Source organism: Anser anser (assembly GCF_964211835.1).
Source record: "Anser anser genome assembly, chromosome: 2".
Classification (NCBI taxonomy): domain Eukaryota; kingdom Metazoa; phylum Chordata; class Aves; order Anseriformes; family Anatidae; genus Anser; species Anser anser.
Window position 1 is genome coordinate 39407165 of NC_139721.1, and position 21030 is coordinate 39428194.

At 37.8% G+C, this 21030-nt stretch overlaps 1 long non-coding RNA gene across 4 annotated transcripts in view; it reads right to left on the bottom strand.

Moving 5' to 3' along the window:
• Positions 1-2822: 2822 nt before the first annotated feature.
• Positions 2823-21030, bottom strand: part of LOC310895634 — a 43442-nt gene continuing 25234 nt past the window's right edge. For 2 of the 4 annotated variants that reach the window (XR_014580816.1, XR_014580817.1), the window contains one exon: positions 13099-21019. This is a non-coding gene — a long non-coding RNA (uncharacterized lncRNA). Of the gene's footprint in view, positions 12384-12921; positions 13040-13098; positions 21020-21030 lie in introns of those variants that run through there. The other 2 variants (XR_014580815.1, XR_014580814.1) reach the window with 2 other exon arrangements.

Consider the following 21030-nt stretch of genomic DNA (forward strand, 5'->3'; position numbering starts at 1 on the left):
CTTTAACTTCTGATTTATCTTCTAAGGCTTGCTTCTAACGGCTTTACATGACTTCAGAGGAGAGGTGGATGATCAGTGGGTCCATGAGAGAGAGCTTATGATAAAATCATATATGATTCTACATCTTATGAAGCAGCAGTTGGAGGTTTAGGAGAGCCTTGGGCAACCTTGGGCAATCCGTTGGGACTAGTACCCCAAAGAGGGCAAAGTGATGTAACTCCTCCCAGAACAAAGAATAGTACCAGAGAAATTATAATTGATCAGACAATTCTTATGCTCAATTCTTAATTCAAAACTAATTGTCAAGCCCACAGCTTTTGTCACAGAGCTACGTTTGTATATCATTTGTAATCTCCAATAAAGGTACTATGTGCAAGAGTACAGATTAAAAAAAAAAAAAAAAAAAGATCCTGTAGCTTAATATAAGTCAAGATATGCATAACTGTGTCTGTGTCCCATAGTCTAGGTCAATACACAGGAGCTCCACAGGCTGCACTTACAGCCATCCAGCTCTTTCAGCAGAGCTTACTGACGCCGGTTGCCTTCACAGGATGTTAAACCTGACAAGATATCAATGACATGATTTGTCTGCTCCAAATGTCCTGTATCCAAACTGTTCTCTTCTATGTAAATACTTACTGAAAGAAATGTCTTAAACTCTAGACTAAGTGTTGATGTAGCACTTCAAAGGCTGGAGAAATCAGACATTTACCAAGTTGTCGGAGTTGGTAAGTAGCAGTTTATTTTTAGTGCCTTCAGAATTGGCGTGAAATGCCTTCCCTGGCTAGCATTTCTGCTCTGACTATACGAGCAGTCAGTTAATATGTTAACATATTACACTTGCCAAAATAAAACTCCTAAACCGCACCCACTGACATTAATGATAGACTGTGGAAAGGTTATTAATAATCCAAGTTCAAGTTTTGCTACCAACTGTCAAATAAAGTGTTATGCTACTGAATTCATAATACAACACTGGAGTGAGGGAATTCTCTGCATTTAAAAGATTTATTTGATGTAACTATATTAGTTTTCCATTGTGTATTTTATGTCAAACAGCATAAAGTTCTATTCTCATTTGTACCATTATTTGCTGTTCAGTCTATTATCCCTGGAGCAAAGAAATGGACTATGACCAACATCTAGCTATTCTTTCTGCATTTACACTTCAATATGTGAAGATTTTTTATTTTTTTTCAAATGTCAATTTACATGAGCATTTTTAAGCACTAGCACATATAGAGTTGATTCCCCCCTTCCACCCCCTCCCCCCCCTGCCCCCCCCCCCCCCCCCCGTTGTTTTTATGCTTGTTCATAATAAAGTTCACTCTTTTAGTACCAAGTAAAGCTGGCTGGGATTTTTATTTTTATTTATTTATTTATTTATGAGTATTGTTTAGCTAGAAAATATGACTGTATAAAAAAATAGAGAATTGGTGTAGAAATGCACCAGTTACCAAACTTTTAGTAAGGAAATTCTGCAGTAGAATGCTTGACTTCTTAGCTTGGTAATGGAAACATGAATCTGAATTTTCCACATGCAACATCAGTGCTCAGACAGTAGCTTGTTCTGAGTAGATATTTAACTCTTCTCCAGCTCTCCTTTTCTACAGTTTAGAGACCATAACTGGGTAAAAGTATCCTCTTCATTTTTCTCTTCAATTTGCAGCTTGTGTTTCTGAGAAACTCTTTGGAGGAAGTGAGAGTAGACCTCTGTGGTACTTCTAGATACTGAGGCTATTTTAACCCAGTTTTCTTAGAAACTTATTTGGAAAATCCACCATTGCCTGTCAGGGAGCTGAAGTGCACTTACTCAAAACATGTCCTGAGTTTGTTTCTTACATGAAACAAAACTGAGCAGCCTATTCCATATCCAATGTACCTGGGAACCTGTCAGCTAAAAGAAATCTCTGAAGAGATTTGTATACCAGAAAAAAAAAAAAAAAGAGTTTACAATGAGTTTTCAAAATACTGTAATTTTCCAAAAATTCTCACAATTAAATCACTTTCAGTTGTGTAGGCCAGATGCAATAGGTGAAGGAGAAACAAATGCAGGGAAATGTCATGCTTGTTAGTTTTGAATGAAGCACTATTGCAGAAGATAATCATCATTTTAAAAGTCTGCCACAACATTCTTCACCTACTGCACTACAGACATTGTTAGTGCTTGTGGATATTGGCAATTGTTACATACAATTACTCATATTACTTTATAAAGTGTTCTGTAACTGCACTCTAGTGATTTTGACAGTGTTTCTGTGTCCCTTGGCTGTTTGAGTGTCTTATTGTATAACCTCATGATGTTGTTTTTGGAGCAAAGCTGTAAAATTGCAAAATGCACCAGAAATGTTCATGTATTTAAGGTGACTCTGATGAGTTTATTTAACTTTCAACACATCCCTCTGAACACAAAACTCAGGTCCCAGCCATGAATACTCATCCACAGCTGTTATAAATTAATTTATGCCCCTGATGATGGTCAAGGCTACAAATTAAAGCATCAGAGAAACAAGTTATTTAATCATTTTAGGCTGTTTTCACCCCTCATTGTAATCTAATTTTCATATTTATAAAAATATAGGACAGAGTGGATGCAACTTCATCATAGACACATTCAGGTGCAAAACATTGACTTTGAAAGGCCAAAAATCACACCACTGGATATGACCAAATATATTGTTAATATAGAGCAAGTACTGCTTTCACACCTCCAAAGTGATAAAAATGTAAAATGTGAATTTGAACAAAAGGGCAATAAAACACTTCTGAAAAAAAAAAAAAAAAGTGTGCATAGGTTATATGTATTGCATATGATGAAGAGATGAGAGCATTCTGGTTGCTGAAAATCTCCAGGTGTTTCCTAATTCTCTAAGTGGGCATTTTTGGAGCTTAAGAATTTCACACTTGACAGATGTAACTTCCTGAAATTTCTGGTAAGACTGTAGATACATTAGGGAACCCCAAGAGCTAACACCAGCTTTTGCTTTTCTTCTTTTCACCTCATGCACTGTCTTTCAGGTCATCTGTCTGCTAAATGCCCCCTCCAGATAGCTGATGAGGTTCAAGGTTCTGTACATACAAAACAAAATTTATTTGGGGGTGGAAGGCACTGTAAAATTGTACAGGATCATCATAATTTCAGAGACACCACCTTTGCGTGGCTGGTTTTTGTTACAAAATACTGCTTTGTTTAATGAGAGTGACTGCTGACAATTACTAACTAATTAAAGCAGTATTACCATAATATTTTGCCTTGTAATGAAGATGCCCTTTTCTGGAATAGGTAGCCAAATCTAGCTTTAAACAGATTTGATGATTCAAGAATGGGTCTCTTCGTAAATGTTATTGAGTAAAAATAAGGATTGGCATTGATACACAATCTATCTATTAGAAGTAGTTCTTTACTCCAACTATTCATGCTGCTACTCTTTCCTGCTGATAGGTCATTCTTAGGAAAAAAGTCTGTAATGTTTTGGACTTTAGTTTTGCTGATACAGTAAAAAGACTTACAGGTTTACATTTAAACTAGGGACTCTCTCAGGCCTACATATCTTCAAACTACATACTTCATCCTTCAAATGCTTCTGGGTTCATTTTGATCCCAGACTTGCCCCTCAGTGACACAGACATCAGGGTAACAACAGGAGAGTAGCCTTCTGCACTCTTCAGCTGAGAGAAGATATGTCACCTAATAAAACATAAACAGAGCCCCTACTCCCCTATCATTGCTCTCTGTCTCGGTGGCTAAGATGTGCACGCATTCCAGATTTGTCACTTAAGCACATTCCTTCACTTTTTTTTTTTTTCCCCAATTTTATCACCTTCTCCTTTGCTTATATGGATCCATTTCTTCTCCTCTAGTCAGTTGTTCCAGTTCTCAAGAAGGATGAGTGTAGGGGGGGTCAGAATTAATTTCATTTTCAGCTTAGTAAACAAAAAGTCTAGGAATTGAGCAGCAAAAAGCATTAAGTTTCAGTCATAATTGAACCAAAGTCATAAAAATGTGATCTTTCCAAAACTGTGCTTGAGAATATAAAAAATGCTCACACTCTAGGAGCTACAGCAAACAGAGGGCAGCATTTTCATGACTGTCATCTTCAAACCTTTCAACAGCATTGCCTTCTATTCTAGCAATAGGCCAGACCCAGAAAGCTGCTGCCTGAGTACATCAAAAATACAATTCCCTCACTAAAGTGGATAAACTCTTATTAATTCAAACAAAAACAGTGGCTGAATTCTAAAACTTTATGCCACACTTTCTTCGTTTCCAAAAGTCTTACTCATAGTAGCTGCTTTAGGGAAGCAGGGAGTATGCAATAAGATCTCTAGCCTTTGTAATGTAGATGTTGTCTTTTTAAAGAAGGTGTGATTATATTCTGAATAGGTCAGCCTCTGCGCCTGGCATTTCTTCTCTTTTTCCTATGACCTTTTACTAAGTAAGTGGGGGTTTTTGCACTCTTTTTTTGGAACTGCCCGTTTGAGACAGTGAATATGAGAAGCACAGTTTGACCATCTCAGAGTTATTGCACTGGGTTATTGCAAGGGCAGCAACCACCTACTGCGGATGGAACTGTTTCTTACTTAACAGCATGCCTCCAATTCAGGTTTAACTTTACTTTGTCTTCTGTTTGTTCATCCACATTTCTAAAGATTTAAATAAATGTGCAGTCACATTCGTTCATGGAAAGTAACAAATGAATAAAACGGCACTGGACAGATTTGAGTTTCACAATGTATGCTGAAACAGATGTCTTCTTTTGAACGGCACTGTAAAGAATTATTAACATGGACCTTCCCTGGTTATGAAAGAGACAATTAGGAGCTTTAATCCAATATAAAATATTTCAAAAATGTTCTTTTTTATTAGATTTCAGCAGCAAGGAATACCATTAGACAGATCACCAGAGTAATAAGCAACATGATGCTGGGTTCCACCCCATCTGTGATATTTTAAAACTACACTCTACTGGTGCCAACCTTCAGATTTCCTATGGGAACATTTATAAGAATACAAAACTCAATAGGCAGTACTGATGCTGTATTAAGGACTTGTGGTCATTTTCACTACAGAATAAACATGTGCTATAAAGTGGCATGTAGGATTTTTAATAGTAGAGAAGTGAAGTTTGTCTGAGATGAAGGATTTGATTCTATTCAATATGGTACAGAGCTATAACATTTTCAGAACTTTTTCTGCTGTACTGAGGCAAAGGAGTGACAAACATTTAAAACTTTTATTAATGAATCAGCTTTTAACCCATAGAGAAATAGCTTTAAATATGGTTTATAATCTGTTCAATGAATTTGATTGCCTTAGCTTGGTCCCTACTGGATACTTTTCCATATTTCAGAAACCACTTTGCTTCCCAAATTTGGCACAACTAGCAATTTATGGTGATATTAAGCCAAGAACTGAAATTGTAGGGTGTTGGAGATTGGGTTTATCGACTATTGGAGAAGCTGTGAATTCTGTCACAGCCATCTGTCCCCACCCAAACAATTTAAGGAACAAAAATACTGATTTGCTCAAAAGGAGCAGGCCTCTGCAGGCTGCCTATAGGGATGCTAGAACTAATTCTGACCTGAGTATCTGCACTCAGATAATTCTTAGTGTAGAACCATACTATAGTTGAAGATAACCTCATATTAACAGTATTACTCATATATTTTCTCATCAATAGGTCCACCTGCTTTACAGTCAGTTCTTTGTGGACATATGTACTGGGTCTGGCCGGGATGTTAACTTTCCCTGCAGCAGCCCATACAGTGCTGTGCTCTGCACTTGTAGCTAGAATAGCAGTGGTATCACACCAGTGTTGTGTCTGCTGCTGAGCAGTGCTGACACAGCATCAGGACTCTAACCCTCCTAGGAGGTGGGCAAAAAGGTGAGAAAAGAAACATCACCAGAGCAGCTGACCTAAACCAACCAAAGGGATATTCCATACCATATGATGTCACACTCAGCAATAAAAGGTGGAAAAAGGAAGAAGAGGGGAGGGGTGGGCTCTCGTGAAAACGTCTGTCCTCCTCCCAAACACCGGCTACATGCGTTGAGGCCCTGCTTCAAGGATGTGGTCAAGCATCGCTCATTTGTGAGATGTAGAGACTAATTTCTTTCCTCTGCACTTCCACATAGCCTTCACTTGTTTAGTTTAGTTTTCCCTTTCCCCCTCCCTTTTCCCCTTTCCCTTTTTTTTTTCCCTTTGGTTAAATTGTTAATTGTGTAGCTAAATTGTTTAGTTAAATTGTTTAGTTAAATTGTTTAATTAATAATAATCTTTCCTTAATAATTATTTTTTTTTCCTTTAATTAAATTATCCTTATCTCAACCCGTGAGTTGTTCTTTCCTTTACTTCTTCGCCTCCTCATCTAAGGAGGGGGAGTGAGAGAGCGGTTGTGGTGTTCAGCTGCCTAGCACGGTAAAACCACCACAACATAACTACAGTTAGAGCCAAGTTTTAAGAACTGATACTAGGGTTGCAGTTCAAGATTTATATGGAAGTGAAATTCCTCAAAGCCATAGGTCTAACTACCAGCAGATTACACTTCATGACTTTTCTCTGGCGCCTCTGGATCACTGAGTATTGTGACACCGATAATGCTACAACTCAGCCCGTGGTGAAGAAAGTGCCAAATGTGATGCGGCCTATGTACAAATCCTGAAAAATCTTCAGTTCTAGAATGAGTGTTGCTGCTGATGGGAAATATCACATGAGAAATTCTCTGGCAGGATTGTCTTGCTCATGGAGCTAGGATGGAATTAGAACAAGGTTTGAGAAAGCAGAGATTACAGTCACTTTAATTAACTCCACTGTTACTTCTTGACATCACAGTTACAAACATGGGCTTTAACTGAATTCTAGTAACTCATAACAACCTTAGAATCACTCCTAAATGTTTTTCTCTTCTGCTTCTAGCTCCTATCCTTGTCTCTTGGCTCATGAGTACAAGGAGATGCATCTCTTAAATCTCTTGCTTTTTTGAAAGCTGAGTCTAGTAATTATAGACAGTTACCTATACATATTATTATTTGAATGCAGGTCCTACGCAATTGCCACTGCCAGTCAGGTTTCATGTTCAGAACAGCAGACATCAAAGACTTTGGTTTACTGATGGATAGATGGACTGGTACTGGAGCTGCAGTGAGCTTTCAGGAGGCCAGAGATGAAAGATCTAATGTTAGGTCTTTGAAAAGTTTGGCTGTAGGCTAGAACCATCAAACAAAATGACTTACTGATTAGTTCTTTGTTAAGTTGATTAATTAGGTGAGGGTTTGTGACAAAATGAATTGAGGAACCAAGTTTGTCGCTGGATTCTTCTAGGGAACCTACAAATATTTCTGAGGACGACTTAGGAAAATCTATTCGTACATATCTGTAATGGGTGGGATTTCCTAGGTCAAGCTAGGATTCGATTAGGATGCAAAAAAGTTCAAGATCTTGGTTTCCTAGGGCTCTTGTGAGCTCAGAAAGCTGAGCTTAGTAAGGGTAAATGGCTATGCAGGACAGAGCATGTATGCAATTTAAGACTGAGATTATGCTGGGGTTCAGACAGGTGCCAAATAGCTCTGAACTTATTCATGGGATCCTGAAAATACCATATGTTTAAGAGGACAATTCTTACTGGCAAACGAAGATCATTAATTTACAGGGGATATAGATCACTGGGCTACACTTTCAGTTAGAACACAGTTGATGTTTGTTTGGGTTGATGTTGGTTTGATGGTATTTGGGACACCATATAAGAAAAAATTATATTTATGGATAGAAATTGGTGTGAACTATGTAGAGATTCAGTCCTATCAGAAGTAAATGCTTACAGATAGGTACGAATGATGGTTTTCTTATATCACTAATAGTGCACCATTCATATAACCACCAAATCTGGCATCACAAATGGCCTAGATTGACCTTATCTAGTAAGAACTCTCCCTTTACTCCTTTCATTTATCTCCTGTGTGCATACACAAAGTAATTCAATGGCAGTGTTTACTGTGCCTCTGTGAAACAATGAAACATTAAATCAATTAATTCAGAAAGACAGTCAGACGTTGGTTAGATTAGGTCTGCCTTCCCCTCCTGACATATTAGGTTATAACTTTTCCACCTCAAAAAAGGTTGTACATCATTAACATTGCAATAAAATTATATAAGGCTAACAAAAGTAATCTACCACCATGCACCAATATGCAGATGTAATAAAAGACAAAATCAGTTCTCACAGCTATCTGGCCTGCTAATTATCCCTGAATATGCAAATTTGGCTTGTTTCTTGTTTGAAATCCTGTTTTATATTGGCAAACTTTCTTCTCAATGCACAATAGAAAATGAGTTAGAAGACATCAGTGAAATGTTAAAATGCAGTTGGGGATTGTTTCCATTTCATCTTGAAGTAATTTTAATACTGTCCTCTCTATCCCAAAGTCCTTCATGGGCACAGAGTGATGAAAAGGAAGCAGGGAGTGGGAAGGCAGGGAGAGAGCAGTTTAGCTTCAATATTTGTCTCAAAGGATACTGCCAGTGTTTAAAAAGCCATTTGCTATGTGTGTTGGGCTCCAAAAGCCATTTTCTGTGTACCTAGGACAACTGTAGTTTAAGTTTGCTTGTTGCCTCTCTTCTTGCTTCTATTTAGTCTACATCCAGATTTACTGTATTTCTTCATATGCAACTAATAGTTCTTTCTGCACACTGCAAAAAGTGTAATGTCCTGAAGGCTTGCTACCAGGGTTAAGGTATTTCCCTGGAGTACATCTGGTGAAGCCAGCTGGTAGCATTTGTAACAGGGAAGGATCTAAAGGCTATAGTTAGAACCAGGTTTCTGATGGGCTCTGTCCTCTGCAACCTTGCCCAGGCTGCACACAAATGGAGCTCAATTATGTATCTTAAAATCTACTTAAGCATTTGTGCAAAATATTGCAGACCCCAAAGAAGTACCAGAGATGGAAGACCTCCAATACATGAATCTCTGCAAGGTTTGATCTATGGAAATGATTATCAACTCTTCTGACCCTACCAGTCACCTACCAAAGCTCGCAAGTGGACCAGAGCCATGACATCTATTTAAAGCATCTCAAAATTCAAGAGAAGAGAGGGAGCTCCAGATTTAGGGAATTACCATAAGGAGACGATTACAGAAGTTTCCTAAGTTGCTCAGGGTTTCTCTTGAAGAGTCAATCTGTAGCAGATACAGCAACAGTACCAACATCAGCCTCAGCCTCTCCCTTGCTGGGAGGGATTTGTATTACACACACGCAGCTACATGTGCATCATATGTATATGAAACAGAGCAAGTTTAGGAACTGTACTTGGTTTGGGCCACATGTACTTTGTGAAAATTAACTGTATCAGTCAGGATAGAGAAGTATACAAGTGTTTGCAAGAACACAGAAAATTGGAGGACAAAGACAAACCATTGCTCTTCTAAATCTCTAGCAGGACAACACTGTCCCCGAGCATTGGGAATTATGTGTAGCAACATGCACAGCTGCACAAAAAGCAAAGTGAGGAACACAGGAACACACAGAAGCCCCTTGGAATCTGGTCTAAAAAGACCAGATTTTACTATACCAAGAAGGGCTTACATTTTTGGTCACAGTATCCAGCAGGAAAGAGTATGAAAGCACTGAGTTGTGGTTTGAAGCTAGTAAGTATGTTGTTGCTTTAAGACAAGAAGCTTTCTACAGCCAAAGGGAAACTTGTTAAGTCCCAATTAAAACTAAACACATTCAAAAAATCACTAACATTAGATCAAGATTTTGCTCTTTTCTCCATTTTAAGCCAAATACACAAACAGTATATGGTTTAACTATAGGGAGTATAGCTAGTTTCTGGTCTGTATTTTGCAGTTATTAAATGGTTCTAAAAAGGACATTGATTTATATTAAGATGATAGATGTAGCTCCTGATGAAACTGAGACATATCACCCACTAGTGAAGTATTTAAGTAAATATTTAAACCTATTCAGATTTCTACCTCAAATCTTCTCTTGAAAAGTATATTATCCCATGTACTTTATAGCAAAGTTATAGCTCAGTAGATGCAACTTTCAATGTGAAAGAAAGTATTTAAACGTAAAATAAGCTTTAAGAACATCTTTTCAACAGTTGAAGAAAGTATGTATGTTGCTTCTTGAAAATTTCTAGAATATGTAGGTATGTTTTCTCTTAATCTCCATATTTCTTTGCCTGACGCTTGACTCAGAAGGGAGTTGTGGGTGTTCAGCATTCCAGGAAAGAGCAACTGACAGGCTCTTGACTTTCGTTGCAAGAAAACAAAATTGAATGAACTATTTTGAAACACTTGAATGCTTTTAAAGTGTCGATCTGTAGATCATATATTACAGAATGTACATTGTGTTTATTTCAATTCTATGCACACATTTTGCATGACCTTAATAATCTACCCATGATTTAAGATCTTAGGAGTGACCCTCATTTTCAGAGTCAAGTTTTTCAAATGTTTCAAATCAGATCCAGTAAAGCAAACTAACAGAAAATTATTAAAGGATATAGTTAGTTTTGAACTTATGTTTAAGCACTTTCCTGAATACTATGAACCTAAAGACATGCTTGAGGCCTTACTTGAAGTAGGATATATATTGCACAATGCAATCATGGAATCATGGTTAGAGAGTAGAGAGCTACAAAAAGACACAGGCAAATTTCTACATTATTTCACGTAGAAATTCAGTGCTTAAGACCTCTGAACTTTTCATCATGTTTTAGAATTTCAGTGAATTTCATTCACTGAACTCACACATTTTCTTCAAATTCCATGAGATTCATTTCTATGCATATAATTGCATCTCTTTTTTTCCATGTCCATTAGCTATAAAGATCTCATGCCTGTATGAACTTAAAAAAAATAAAAATAAAAATAATTAAAAAATAAACATAATGCACTGAAAGGAAGGAGAAATACTACATTCCACACCCTTACCTCTGTGTGCTTTATTTCAAACTGAAAGAAAGGGAAAATTAGAATATTTTGGAGCACCTATAGTCGTGTCAGTCCTCTTCTAAAGCAAGTGTTGGAACCACAATGCAACAAAGGTAATCATCACCACCATGAACTGTTTTTGAAAAAGAAAAGAGCAAGCAAATTTGCCATGTCAAATGAGGCAGTTCAGTGACAGGGGTGAGGAAATCAAAAGGAACAAAAGCACCTAACACTAAGCTGTAGGAAATTATGACTTCCAGTTGCAATCGTAGCTGCTTTCTTCACAGAAAATGTCCAGGACGATACAATGAGATGAGTGAATTGCATAGTGACCTAAATATTGTGCAGTGTCCCTGACCCAGTGGCTTCCCTCCAAGCATAAATCTTTCACACAGATTTTAGATTACATGTCAGTATAAGAACAGTTAAAAAGAAACATTTTTATTTTACAAACAGCTGCTAGGAAAAAAGCCACAAACAAATGTTTTGTAATTAATGATTCATGATGAAGCAGATCTAATGAAACCAACAGCGAATGGAGAATGAACTGGGACATTTGTGGAAAGGTTTTGGTTGGCTACATAAAACAAAAGACAACATGTTTCCAAATGCAGGAACTCACTGGAGACCATCCAAGATGAGTAGAACTATTGCCATCAAAAGATCAGAATGAAAGCAGTCAGGCACAGCTGGTAGAAATACACAGTAACATTTCTTGAGGATGATTTTTAATTATATTACTATGGTCACAAGAGAGAGGCCCAACTCATGTCCTGATGGAAATTGATTACCCTCTACAAGGTGTCCCTAGGAGAGCCAATGTTTCCAAAAGACAGTCTGCCTTCTAGTCACAGTGGGTTAGAGATGCCCTGTCCTTCTTGAAGTGCAAAAGCCAATCTAATTAGGTGTGAAGCATTTGATGTATGAAAAAATTAACCAGTATCTAGAGAGAAACCCTGGCACAAGATGAAAGAACCTGGCAGATGAGACAATAGACCTGGCAAAAATTACTGGAGTTTCATTCCAATTTTGTTGAAGGTAATTCTTTTTTGACTTCTATTCTACATAGCCTTTCTTTTATTTTTATTCTAGGCTGTAAATCCAAATAAGTAAGCTAGCCATGCTACTGTGTGCCATGACACCAATCTTCAGAAAAGCACAATATAAAACTGATCATTCTTTTTCTCTCTAAACTCTTTGTTTTAAAACATGTTCCTAAAATTAATTTTGCAAGCAGCTTTTATGAAATATAAATACTGTGAGTTAAGATATCTGAGAGTATACGAATTACAAAGTAAAAACTAAGTCTCACTCTAATCAGTAAGTGGTTTCCCAACCTGATGGAAAATACTATTATTTTCAACAAGGCACTTAACTAAAATCAGTTTCTTGTGCATTGGAGAACTGTTGATGGAGCCTAGCAGCTATTTCAAGTAATTATCTGTCTAGAAAAAAAAAAAAGACTTTTGAAAGACTGTATCCAATGTATTTGTTTAAAACATACAAACAACAACAAAAACCACCACCACCACCACCAACACAGAAGTATACACACTTAAGATTTATCAAGCACAGTGTTTCACCCAAAGGCACATTCCGTTAGCTCTTTCTGAAGACTGGTCTTTTCTGTCTGTCCTTGGATTTCTTCTGCCTTCTTCCTTAAAATCTTTTTTGTTTGTTTGTTTGTTTGCTTGCTTTTTTTTTTTTTTTCTGCACATACCTACCTCAGGAAAAGGAAACAAAATAAAGTCCCTCTCCTCCCAAATTTTCTTATACATTACACTTTCCTGTATGTGGCCAGAGTTTTGGAAAAGGATTCCTATTGTTTTATCTACTTTCCCACTTAAAAAAATGTAACTATATTTTTTTTCTGACTGACTAGTGGCTGTGCCACAGCTCAGACTTACTGAGATTTTCACATAACTTCCAGAATAACAAGACACATTTAGAAAAAAATCACCATTTCCTCATTGCAAAGCTTACCTAGACGAGGACACTCAATGACGGTCTATTCAGTTTTCCAAACACACAACTGAACATCCACACTGTAAACCAGCTTGATTTGTATCCATGTATTTGTCTCCTAGAACTGTGTGGTAACCTGTATTAGTAAGTAACATTTTTAGCAGGATTGTTAGAGCTTCACTAGCATCATTTTTCACACTCTGCTATAGAAGAAGCTGATGTCCTTTCTACAAAAGCAATAATATCAACTTCAAACTTAATTTGCTCAGGTACTGCTATCACAGAAAGAAAAATGTGTTGTACTGTATTGATCCAGCAGTGGCAGTAATTACAGCAGCTGGAGCAGCTGCTCCTACAGGTGGTATATGTGCATCCACACACACATCATCAACTTCTATTACAGAGGAAATGCGGTGGCATGTTTAAGTATATGTATTGAGGATGTACAGCATTTTGAAGTGGCTTGCTTGTCACTGGGGATAAATGTACACCACTGTCACTGGACACTTCTAACTTCAGAATGTCAAGGCATGGATCCAGCATGGGGCAACAGTGCACAGTAACAGATATACCTGCAGCAGACAAAAGATGTGGGACAGATGGGTGGACATTCCAGTAGAGACCCAACACAAGGAGCATGGCTCTTATACAAACTGAGTGCTGAGAAAGCTGACTATATTGCAGTCTCTGCAGTTTCTCTGTTCATAAACTGGTGAAAAGTTGAGGCAGAACAATTAACAATGTGGTGATATCACAACATAATTTTGACTAATTAACAGGAATAAGCAATGCTTCCAAAACTGCTGTGAGATGATTTTAATGAAGTTGTGTGAAGAGCTGGTTCTGATCCTCTAGCATACTGGCATGTGGGTACACAAGGATATGTGTATCTACTTACAAGCTGGGGACTTCTGACATCTGGAAGCAAACTCTTCCAAATTACTACAAGGCAGTGGTTAACAAATTCTATACTGACAAACAAGCTATCAGTATTGAAGTAACAGAGGTTTGAAGACAACTGATGATGTGATTTAATCATCGATGCTGAATTTAGCTCACTTTCTCCAAATTAAAAAATAAATAAATAAATTTGCTGGGCAAACGACGTGTTCAAAGACAGAAAATAAGAACTCCTAAGTACATTTCCTTTACTGAGCTCTACAGTCATGGACATTGAGATGTGTTCTAAGGGGCAAAGTGATGCCATGCATTTGGTATGCATTGTCATTAGATTGCTCATGTGCTTGCAACAATCTGGAGAAGCTTTAATGTATACATTTAAATGTATACATTTTCACTAATGTTAAGAAATCCTTCTTCTCCTTCCTGTCCTCCTGATTATGATACAGTGATCTGTTGTCTGAACTTCATACAAATCACAGAAAATTTTCCTGAATCTTTTATTTCTTTCTGCCTGAACCACTATTTCCTTGCATCATTGGCTGATACAGAATGTCCTACCAAAAGTATATTCATTTCTTCCACAGAAATAAAGAAAGAAAATTCCCCTTTAAGTTCATCTTGACAAAGGAAGACATCAATACTTTTTATTTCTTTGGTGTGCCTCTATTTCATCCTCCTACAGCAACTTTCCCAAATATCGGCCTACAAAGAAGTGTGGTAGATGCTATTCACTTAAAAGAGAATGGTACCCACTGCATTGGCAAGAGGTGGGGCAGGGGTGTCAGGACAATGAGTCTGAGTTTTTTACACTGGTTAAATTGATTTTAGCTATTTCAGTCTTGGGATGCTTTATGAAGTGTTAAATAAGCTGGAGAACCCTGATCAGATCAGGCAGCAGTTTTCAAGGCCTTTGATACAAAACTATACAGACACACTGTAAATGAATGACTGAGAAAGTTAGACAGCTAAAGGACCAGCTGTAGGGAGTCTGCAACAATCTCAGAAACCACCTTGAATTTAACCTATAGGAAAATCTTGAGATTTGACAATCAGAAGCAACAACATTTTGCAGTGAAAATAAATAGGGTATAAAACCAGCATATGGGGCTTTTGAACAATAATGCCTTCCTTCTCTTGCCCATGCTCCATATTCTGGACAATGTCATGAAATACAGTTATTGCAATACCAACGGAAAGTGCAGAGGCTCTGAAGGGACTTTTTCACTTGATACTGCCACTGGGATTTGTGAGTCAACCTCTCATCCCACCTGCACAAGCAAACCCAAATTCCAAGCACACATAAACTCAATTTTAAGGAGCTTATGCCTGACAGGTACAATCCAAGGAAGATTCCAAGAGAAGCAAGGAGGGAAGCCACAACTGCACAAACCTTTCTTTCTTTCAAATTTGGACTTCGAATACACTTCTTTAACCTACATTTCATTGCTTATGAGATTTTTTTCCTTGCATCATCCTTTCTACTCTCTCCTCTCCTAACTCTGGATGGGAATCTGTAGTATGCCTCAACGAAATACAGTAAAATTACACCATGCATAAGGTTGGTATGAAAGTGGTTTAAAACTCTTTGCACATCTACAGCAGTACTAAATTAACAAAATTTTGTAATAAATTACATTTTATTATTGACAACTATCCTAAATTTAGTAACAATAACATAGATATATTTGTAATTGCATCCATACAAAGATCACCTAGTGTTAGGCACCTACTGAACGGTGAAGCTCCTGAACAAAGAAAGTAGCCTGTTATCATTAAATACTTTTTTTTTATGAAAGAAGTCAAAAGTAGAGAATGCAAAGGTGTACTTTTTGTTTGTTTTTAAGTTAAAAATATGCCTTCTTTCCAGGGAATAAATTTCTGGGTGGAAGCTCTTGTCATTTGAAATCTCACTTTCAGAAATATTGGAAGAAATTTAAGTAAAATGAAATTGTAACTCCATGAAGGTTTAAGTGTGCCAGCCTATATAAATTAAAGCTGAGGACAGCTGCATCCTTGATGGAGAGGACTGCTGAATAATACAACCACTCCCCATTGCTAAGGATGGGTGTTGTGTCCAGCTGTGTGGGCAGGACATGGACAGAGGAAGAAGGTAGTAGAGGTACCCTTGATAATTTTTCACCTGGACTGTTTGGATCTGAAGATGTCCCCTGTGCGTATTACATTTGGTCTTTTTGTAAGACAGCTGCAGTTCCTTCAGACACTTGCAGGGCCACAAAAGAGATATGAAGTAACTCAGAACCCCCATCTTCATCATGCTCCTGCAACAAGGATACACTGGGGTGGGCCAAACAGGGTCATGCAGCCCCATAGAGCTGAGGAATTATGTGTATGGAAACTTGGGCTTATACTGAGTTTATGTACTCCACTCTCCTGCTGTGTGAGCACTAGAGTGATGTTTAAGGACTGCTTCATGGGTATTGTGTTGTCATGGCTGGAGTCAAGGTATGCAGCACTCATCTGTTTGAAGAAACAACAGGGGAGAAATCTCTAGTGGATGAAGGGATGAAGCCCTTGTGAGAGTTTCTTTTGACTTATCCTAGGGGTTTTAGAACTGATAAATCAAGCTTAATTGGAATTTAAAGACATTATGTGGTAGGAAAGACCAATTTGAAACTGAACCAAAAAGCACAAAACAAGTCATTTATAGGAAGTATTTCAAAACATTTACATATCTTTAAATATTTTCTATAAAATCCCTCAGCTCTTTAGATCATTATTTGTAGAGTTCATAAATAATAGTGTAGCACATATTTTAAAAATATGAGAAGTATTCTTCCATGGAGTTGCAAAAGATAATGTACTTTTAAATCCACATACATTTCTAGAATTAATCAAATGTTGCACAATGTCCTTTCATTTAATTGCATGAACAAACATAAAGGCAAAAAGACAAAACAAATTAAATTATCCATTATCTTTTTCTTTATCAACATCATGGCAACTGTTGGCAAAAAGATCATATGAGGCTAAAGGGAGCCTGACTTCCTTCATCCTTAACAGTTTTTCTCTTCCCTTATATAAACTATAATTTAAACTCCTATAAGCAAATAACTTAATAATAATACTTTTTTGTTTTTTAAAGACAGCTAGGCAATTTCTGACAAGTAGTCTAAACACAGAAAACTATTCTGTAAACTCAAAAATAGCCACACTAATAAAGTGCAATCATGGTCTACAACTTACATCAGACTTCAGCTGACAAAGCTGACTTTCAAAAGGCTTAAACAATCATTACAACCTAGATGTGATACTGACAAAAAAAAGTAAGCAAATAAATAAATAAAAACCATCTCCACTGTGGATTATTTTATAAATTCTGTCAGTCCACTATGTATTGTATGTTCTTCACAGATTATGACTGATCCATGACAGTCCTGAGACAGGCCATTGCAGTTGCAGTATTATGGCTTTAAATGTAATATCGGACATCACCATGAGAAAAGAATACCCCCAGGAGTCGAGGACAGAAGGTAATACAGTGGCTCTTTCAGTGGTGTGGGAGACATAGCAAACTGCTGCATAGCTGAACAGTTCCCCTTTGTTCTCTCTTCAGCTATGGATCTGATTTCTCTGAATTGGGCTTATTATAATAAATATAGATGCACAACATGATTATTTATGGGAAGAAAACAGACAAAAGAGGTTGAGTTGCTGGTACCTAAAACCTCATTTTCTGAGCTTCTCCCCTTGAGGCCCTTTTCATTTGTTGCACCATTGTATTCTCATTGTTGCTCAATGATACAAGCCTAAGCTGTTCATCAATTTACCCACTCCCCCAATCTCTCTTTCTCTCTCATGTGTGCTTCCTCTCTCTTCCCATGTTAATAGTTCCCCTGAAATCCTATCACTTTGCTGGAGGATTGATGTAAGTCTCCAGCAATTAACATAATTACAAGCCTGATTATCTTCTAATTGCATTATGAGTATTTGGTTATTCACTACACAAATTAGAGAAAATTAAAGAGGAGCAAGATCCTGTGGTGTGGGCGGTATGCTTTCTAAACTGTTATGAGCATCTGAATGCTGTGAGATAACAAGAAGGTGAAGACGTTTTATATTCCTATTGGTTCACAGTTGTTCTTGTCACTGTGTAATATTTTTTTTTCTTTTTTCAACCGTGTTTCATTTCACTGAAAGATATGGTACTGCTTCCTTTGTTCACACAAGTTGACTGATAACATACAGTACACTAAAATAAATGCTATATTTTCTATATAGATTTGATAGAGTAGAAAGACAGCTAGAAATTTGAACAAAAGGCTAGAGGATAAATGTCAGTACTACTGAGAAACATCAATAATTCAAATACATAATTAAGGGATATAGTTTGTGGGGATAGAGAAACATAACTGTAAACAAACATGGAGAATTACAAGTCCTTGCCTGTCTCCTTCTAGCACTTCTAAGGTTACTGCATTATTACTTAAATAAACAGGGATATGTTTATACACTGAGTTTAAACTTGTTTTAGTTTAAACTAGAGGGCAGTTTTAAACCTAAATAACACTTTTATGGGGCATAATCAATGTAGGACAGGAGTTACTTTACCAGCAGCAATGCCAGCCATGAAAAGAAATGTTTGAAGCACATAGAATGGAAATTCATTAAAAGAAAAATATGTAATTAGATACACTTGAAAACTGTATTTTTAAAAGGAAATCATAGTTTGCACAAAACATGGACAGAAAAGGGTATGATAGGGAAAGTGAGCAAAGACTTACAGAAAGGCTTGTAGCTTCTTTAAGGTACTCAGTACCTGTCTTATGAGCCATAGCCCACCAGTGTTTTTCGCAGAAGACTTTTTCATCTTGTCAAAGTGTTCTTAATAGAAATTAACCTGTCAACACTCAAACTTCATGTCCCTGAATGAATTTACAGGATACGGCTAGGGTCTAATATCAGCAAATATAACTGGCTTCTGTACCAGGGGACCTCTAGTCCTCTCTTGGTCTCAGGGCTTTCTGTTAGTGCTACTGGCGCCCAGCCGCAAGGGAATAAATTTATGACATTTGCTGATTTCAAAGGGGTCAGCAAACAGCCTTTGGTTGAGAATTTTGTCTTCTGACCTAGGAACTGGTTGAAGTAGAATTCAAATGTTTGACCTAAGGCTTTACAGCTGTAAAGCATCCACTGTGGAAAACCATTTCCATTCACATCATTTCCTTGTACCTGCCTGGTGCGTTCAGCTGCATTCCCCTCCAGGTTTCTTTATAGACTTAGGAGCTAGTGACAAAGTATAAGCAAGGATCCTAAATATGGTCACAATACTTCAAGAAGGTCTCACCTAAATACTTACTTTGAGAGTTAGGTGTACACTCTAAATGTCCCAATGGCAACCATGGGAACAGGCTCTAAACTGAAATTTCAGTGATAATACTAAACTATATTCATCCTTTTTTCTGCTCTTTTAAGACCATATCCCTGCATTAGAACCCTGGTCCTAATTGTAAAGGAGATTGCAAGATCACAAAGAGTTTTTTATTTACCTCTTATCTTAGAGCAAAGTAAATTTCAAGCTGTTGGTACAACTTGAGTTCTCTGACTTTGTCTCCCATTTAGTGCCATAATTCATAATTCAAGAAACACACAACTTCTCATTACAGAGGACCCAAGAGAGTACCATTATTTTATGCAAATAAGACAGCACGCATTTTGAAATTATGGCATCAATGCACCTGGATTTTACAGGCAGCAGGGGGCATTCCAATGCCTCCTGCTGGGCAAGATTAGACACTGCAGGCTAAAACATCAGTCAAGCAACTGTCTTCAGTGCAGAATTCAGCTGGCCTTATTACTACATGCATGTCTGAAGGCCTCCCTTAAAACAAAATGAGATCTGTCTACTCCCCTAACTTCTCAATTCAGAAATCCTTAGGTCTGCCCTTTTTCCACATCTAGGGAATAGAATCATGGAATGGTTTGGGTTGGAAGGGATCTTCAAGATCATCTAGTTCCAATCCCCCTGCCACAGGCAGGGATGCCACCCACTAGACCAAGTTGCTCAAAGCCCCATCCAACCTGGCCTTGAACACTTTCAGGGATGGGGCATCTACAGCTTCTCTGGGCAACTTGTTCCAGTGCCTCACCACCCTCGTAGTAAAGAATTTCTTTCTTATATCTAATCTAAATTTCCCCTCTTTTAGTTTAAAACCATTCTCCCTTGACATTATGTTCCCGAGTGAAAAGTTGCTCTCCATATTTTTCATAAATCTACTTTAAACACTGAAAGGCTGCAATGAGGTCTCCCCTGAGTGTTCTCTTCTCCAGGTTGAACATCCCCAGGTCCCTCAACCTTTCTTCACAGGAGATGTGCTCCAGCCTCCTGATCATCCTAGTGGCCCTCCTCTGGACTTGCTCTAACAGCCCCACATCCTTCTTGTGCTGGGGGCCCTGGGCCTGGATGCAGCACTCCAGGTGGGGCCTCATGAAGGCAGAGCAGAGGGGCACAGTCACCTCCCTTGACCTGCTGGTCACTCCTCTGTTGATGCAGCCCATGATGCAGTTGGCCTTCTGGGCTGCAATCACACTTTGCAGGCTTATGTTGAGCTTTTCATCAACCAACCAAGTCCTTCTCCTTAGAGCTGCTCTTAATCGATTCATCACCCAGCCTGTATTTTTGCTTGGGATTTCCCCAACCCAGGCTCAGCACCTTGCACTTACACTTGTTGAACCTCATTAGGTTCACATGGGCCCACTTCTCAAGCTTGTCTAGGTCCCTTTGGATGGCATCCTTTCTTTCTGTTGTATCAGCTGCACCACTCAGCTTGGTGTCATCTGCAAAATTTCTGAGGGTGCACTCAATCCCACTGTTTGTGTCACTGATAAAGATATTAATCATAGGCAAAAAAAAATAAGGCATAAAAGCATGTCTTGCTCCAACAGTTCTCAAGGTCCATGAGTCCTGGAACTCAATTTCTTCTGAACATTTATTGATGAAAGAGGTTGGCCATTATAAATAGATAGATAGATTAATAAATAAATAACAAAATCAATTTAATTCAAGCTTAAAAGAGAAAGGTGAGAACAATCTTAATTACGTATCATTCTGGCATAGCCATAAGAAAAATCCCTCATCAACAGAAGAATTTTCTTAAACAAAACTGAACCGTGTATACATATTTTCATTTGTTGCTGCCAAATGTGTGTATAGAAGTATCTAGGAACCCCTCACCATGTGCTTCAACTGATCCATCTAGACAAAAA